Source organism: Prunus dulcis, chromosome 7, assembly GCF_902201215.1.
Source record: "Prunus dulcis chromosome 7, ALMONDv2, whole genome shotgun sequence".
In the NCBI taxonomy this organism is placed as follows: Eukaryota; Viridiplantae; Streptophyta; class Magnoliopsida; order Rosales; family Rosaceae; genus Prunus; species Prunus dulcis.
Genome location: NC_047656.1, coordinates 12,177,904 through 12,183,903, shown reverse-complemented (window position 1 = coordinate 12,183,903; position 6,000 = coordinate 12,177,904). Strand labels below are relative to the sequence as shown.

General features: G+C 37.0%; 1 pseudogene; it reads right to left on the bottom strand.

Annotated features, from left to right (window-relative positions):
- Positions 1-174: 174 nt before the first annotated feature.
- Positions 175-6,000, bottom strand: part of LOC117633934 — a 22,940-nt pseudogene continuing 17,114 nt past the window's right edge.

Sequence of the window (6,000 nt, the reverse complement as noted above, 5' to 3'; positions counted from 1 at the left end):
TATTTCTGGAATTTCTGGACTTTACAGATGAACTCGTAAATTGCGTACAAGTCAAGAGAAAGTACAAGTCAACTTTGTGTCCCTCTAACACTCATTTTTCTTGTGGCAATTTCTGGAATCAGTTGCTGACATACATTATTGCCAACAAGTCGCACTACGGCTTCGGGGGAGCTGTCATACTTTATTCATCATTTGGAATTCAAACATTTGGAGACCCATTTCGTCCACAAATATTTGGATCTCTTTCGTAATTTTTTCTTGCTTCTTGAGGAATCTTTTGAACTAATACGTCGATAGTTTTGAGTATCTTTTTAGATTATCATTATAATTCACATAGTTCATGCCAAACCAAACAGTGTATCCGAAATTCCATTCAAAGTTGTTTATAATAACGACCATGCAAAATATTCTTTCACTTTAGCACCATTTCTACACACACAAGAAAAAATAAAAAAATAAAAAAATAAAAAAAAATTTTAAAAAAGAGGAAAATTAAATGTATTGATGTCTATGTACTGTTTAAATAACCAAAATCTGAGACGACTATAACTTAGATGGCCTTGATTAATTACTTAAACATGCACTTAACGGCTGCTTGAAGGTAACAAAGGTGACGATAGTAGTAGTAAATTATATTGGTATCATTAAGAGTCTTACTGTCTCTAGCAGCAAATCTCAATTGGTCATTACACCAGTTTGATGTCAAAAATGCATTCTTACATGGAGACTTAGAAGAAGAAGTATATATGGACTTACCCCCAGGATGTAATTTAGCTCATGATAAGAAAATCCATGTTTGCAAGTTTAGAAAGTCATTGTATGGGTTAAAGCAATCTCATAGGGCATGGTTTGGTCGATTTACTAAATCTATAAAGAATTTTGGATATACACAGTGTAATTCAGATCACACAATAACTCCTACGACACAATTTATTCGTTTATTCAATTTAATTTATAGTGAAATTATAATTTTGCCCTTTTGGGTAAGGACACATTAGTCACTTTTTGATCCATGAGGATTTTTTGGATTTGATTGGCACCATTGCGTAGAGCTCACTCTCACGAGTTCGTAGACACATAGTGGGCCCAAATTGAAGTTTTAACGAAGAAGTTGCGGTTAATGGAGGTGCAGGTGCACAACAATAACTTTTTCGAAGTTGGATTTTAAGAACACATCTACTCTCTCTCTCTCTCTCTCTCTCTCTCTCTCTCTCTCTCTCTCTCTCTCTCTCTCTCTCCCTCCCTCCCTCTCTCTCCCTGACACTTTCTCTCTTTTCTCAAGACAACCACGCCCTATAAGAGGAGGGTGGCTGCACGTGGGCCACTAGGTGGCAACCCATTGTATTCAAAAACACTCCTCACTTCGTCCTAAGTACGACGGTATGCTCGGATTTGAAATTGGTTACCATTTGACTATTGAATGGATATTGCGCCTATTATGCGATATCTGGGTTTGATAGGTTCGGACCGTTTGATCGGTTCTAATTTCAAATATGTTATTCTTTGTACCTCTAGGATCGTGTAGGAACTCACGAATCTAGAATCGAAATCCCGGATACTCCGAATCAACGGGTCTAGGTTTAGGCAAAATGATCGATGTCCGATCGTACGATTGACTTAGTTTCGACTGCTTGATCGAGACCAAACTTTCAGAACTTGTTCAATAGACCTTGTTGGACCTATAAGAACTTTTGGATCAGAAATTGGTGGTCTTGGGCCCCACTGGCCTGGTTGACCAATATGTGAAGTTTGACCAATCGATTGACTGTGAGTCTTCCGATGTCGTTTCATGTTTAGAAAAGCATTAGATTGGCCTTAGAAACTCCCCATTTGTCGCACACACACTTTGAGTCCCGGGAAAGTTAGGAACTTGTTTTAAAGTGCTCATTCAAGGTGTTTTTATTAACTTAGTCCTCGTGTCCCGGGAAAGATACAGTCCTTTCGTGTTCGTTGGTTTAGTCATGTTGCAGAGGACAGAGTCGTGTATTTATCAAATACAGACGAGGATACCGACTATAGCAATAGCTATGTCATGGGTCCACAATGCAGTAAGGTGCAATGTGGAAGAGCTTGATCTTGACATCAGCCCAGGAAGTGAGGTAGCTCCGAAGTTTCCATCTCATGTCTTTCTTTGTGCATCCTTGACATCTCGATCGGTGGACCTGGGCTGTACTAGTCTTACAGTGCCCTCCACATTTTCCTCTAATCTCAAATACTTGGAGTTGACAAATGGTTTAGTAAAAGACGGATTTTTCAAACGGATCTCATCTTGCTGCAAATGCATTGAGGACTTGGTTCTACAAGAAGTTGCTGCGAATAATATCACCATTGAAAGCTCGTCTTTGAAGACATTTTCTTTTGTGAATGATGATTCATTTGACGTGCTTAACATCTCATGTGAGAAACTTGAATCTCTAATTATGGAGTGGATAATCCAATCACCTAGCAAACATTCATTAAATATTTTTGCCCCAAGGCTCAAGTATTTCAGTTGGAAGGGGAATTTGATGAACCACCGAAATCTTGGAAATTTAGATATCTTAGAAGAAGCTGAAATTCTTATGAAGCCTAAAGGAGATGAGTTTGAGAATGTATTTGAGGTTCTTTGCAGTTTAAGCAGGGCCAAAGTTCTTACCCTAAATGAAGAGACCGTTAAGGTAAAGTGAACCGGAACCCTCATGCTTCAGACTGATTCTTTTTATTTTTTTGTCTTTGGCAAATAAGTAAATTTCTTATGCAATTTGAACTAAAATTTCCGATTTCTTTGTGGTAGGGGTGATATGTTTAGCTAATTTATCTTTTTCTCATGTTTCATAAGTTTGAGCGACTCATTAATTTATCATGGATTCTGTAAAACTGTGTCAGTGCAATAATTTGTGTTGTCACATGTGTTGTATGTTAATCTGTAATATTCATACTTTGAATACAATTATCATCTTCTTGTCCACCGTCTGTACTTAATTGATGTATCAATGAGATTCTGTTTCTGAGGAAAACTGTCCCCTCTTGGTATAGTTTCCTGGCTCTGCCACTAAGTGAGGGCATTTCTTTTGCTTTGATAATGGTCTCACTAACAAGAGTGAAAATCATATTTGTACTGTGTTTTGTTTAAAAGAGTGAAAGGAAGTTGAGAAACATGATTTATAACTTTGCAGGCTCTGTTTCGGGAAGGATCCATGCCACCACCATTAAATAATGTTTGTTCTCTGGGTCTGCGGATTGGAAATGTTGTTGATGAGTTAGTCCCAGCTATGGTTTCTCTTTTTAGAGGAATGCCAAATTTGTGTAACATGCTCATAAATACTAAGCCACCTCTGGATGACCCTAAATCCAATGTAAGTTGACTCTCCAATGCGCTCACATGTTATCATTTTAGAATCAAACAGGGGCATACTCATCACGCTTTTAAATAACGCAGTTTTCCTTTCTATTTATTTGGTTTTGACTTTTTTGGGGAATCTTCAATTGATTTGCTTGTCTTCTTTTCATTGCAGACATCTGGGTTTAATATGGGATATTGGAAGATGCAAAACCTCGCTTTTATTAATCAGCTTAAGGATGTTACCATAAAGCTTTTTGATGGGTCTAATGGAGTTGAGCTAGTAAGGTATATGCTCGAGTGTGCTCAGAATTTGGAGAAAATGCTCATAATTTGTTTACCCCAGAATTTGGATGACAATACGAGGAGGTTAGACGAAAGCAAGAAATTTCCCGTGCCACAGTACTGTTCCAGGAAAGTCGAGACTTCTTACTGTGAATGTTGATGGATCAATTGTGGCAAATATTTGGATCTGTAATGCTTCAGATTTTAAGCAACAATGTTCATTGTGCACCGCTACATTATTGTGTTCATTGTATAGCATGAACAATTCAGAAGGCATTAGTTTTCGTAAGAATTTCTTTTGGATGTTACAGAGTTCGTTTTCTTGTCCACTTTCTTAAAAATTACTGCTTTCGTTTCGTTAGTTTTCTTAAGCATTAGAGGAGAGCATGAAGAAGAGTTGGTTGACAAATTTCAAAGTATTTAATAGGTAGTAAATCTGCATTTGCAACATGAATTTTCTTCTTATGACCTCCATTCAAGGGAAAAAGGCCTTGATTTGCGGACGAAAAAAAATATTAAACTTTAAAAAAATAATGATAATATAGTAGTAATGATATATAATCAAAATTTAAGCAACTACTATATCTGAAATATTCACTTATAGTGTGTGGAGTTCATCTAATAAAATAATATTTTATTTTATTTTTGAAAAAATGAAATTTAAAAGCTATTATCAACTGTGACCCATTACTTAACAAAATAAGCAAGAACCAATACACCCTCAAATTAACAAAATTAGGGTTTTTTGTGCTCTGCTTCGGGAGGGAGGAGACCTGGCAATTCATCACTTTCCAGACTCTGCGGGCCCAAGGGAGATGGGGGGCATCTATCCAATGCGGCTCAAATACCCTCTTGCTCATCCTAGTAAGCATAAGCTCGAATTATATACTTGTTGTTAGGATCAAGAACAATACTTGTCTTTATTTTGGTTCAGTTCAGTGTAGAAATTAATATAATTGATGAAGTAGCTATGGCTAGAGCAAGTTGTAAAGGTGAAGGAGGTTGTAGTGAGAGCAGTGAGAGTATGATAGAAATAGACAGACTTAGTAATCTCCCAGACCAAGTTTCCCATCACATTCTTTCCTTCCTTACTATCAAACACCTTGCCCCTTTTTGCTGTGTGTCCAAAAAATGCAGAGAATTGTCTCTGTCATCTCCGTCATTGGATTTTGATGAATTTACTACCGTGCGTGCGTCCTCGTGTGCTAAGCGGCATAGGTTATTGAATGATTTGGATAGGTTCCTATTTCATCGCGGTAATAATAAGATGGGAGACTTTGGAAAAACTCAAAGGAGAGATAAATTTTTTAAAAGAAGCCAAAATGGACAAAATTGCCCTTATTTATTTTTGGATTTCCTAAGGCATCCTTTACATTTGCATGTCTTTGATTTGAAAGTTAAGAGGTTTTTCTATCTTTTTTGAAAAAACTTTGACTTTTTCCAAAAGTGAAAGTTTTTTTGCTAAAACCTAAATTTACTTAATAAATAATAGGGCAGTGGTTTCGTGTTCATTGGCTTAGTCATGATGAGGAGGATAGTGAGGAAACACCGTGCTTCTGTAAGGATGAGTATTTTCGAATCATGTCATGGGTCCACAATGCTCTGAGGTGTAATGTTGAAGTGCTTGATCTTGACTTCAATGATAATCAAGAGTGGACTCCCAAGTTTCCATCTTCCATCTTTCTTTGTAGATCTTTGAGGTCTCTTAGGTCCCATTTGGTTCACGGAATGGATTTGAGGGGAAATCACTTCCCATGTCATTTCCCACGTTTGGTAATATCGGGAAAGTAACCGGGAGATTTCACTTTGTTTCTTTTCTTATGCTTGTTTTGAGTAGGAATGGAAAACAAAGTTTGTATAATTTCCAATTATACCCATATTAAATCAAATGAAATAAGAATGCATTTAATGATACATTGTAATTCTAAATTGTTCATGGGGACAAAATAGTCATGAAAATTGTGCATTGAATGTTGGCTCATTTTTCCAAACTTTCCCATGAAAAGGGAAAACAAAACCCAAGTTGAGAGGAGGGCTTCACTTTCCCCTCTTCTTTCTCATGTGCAAGGCAACCATTTCTCATGCCTAGACTTATCAAATATGGGAAAGCAATTGAATTCTCATTCCCAAGCCTCATTTCTCATGAACCAAACGGGACCTTATGATGGACATCAATTGTATGGTTATTAAGGCGCCGTCGTCCTCTTTTTCCTCCAATCCCACATTAAGACTAAACCACCTCTGCATGACCCTGAATCTAATGTAAGTTAATGTCTGTGTCATTACTTTCTTCCGGATCATATTCATCATAATTTTCCTGACCATGAATGTATGTATGTATAATCATTTCTAGAATGATGAGCATTTTCATCATGCTGTTGCAATAATGCAGTTCT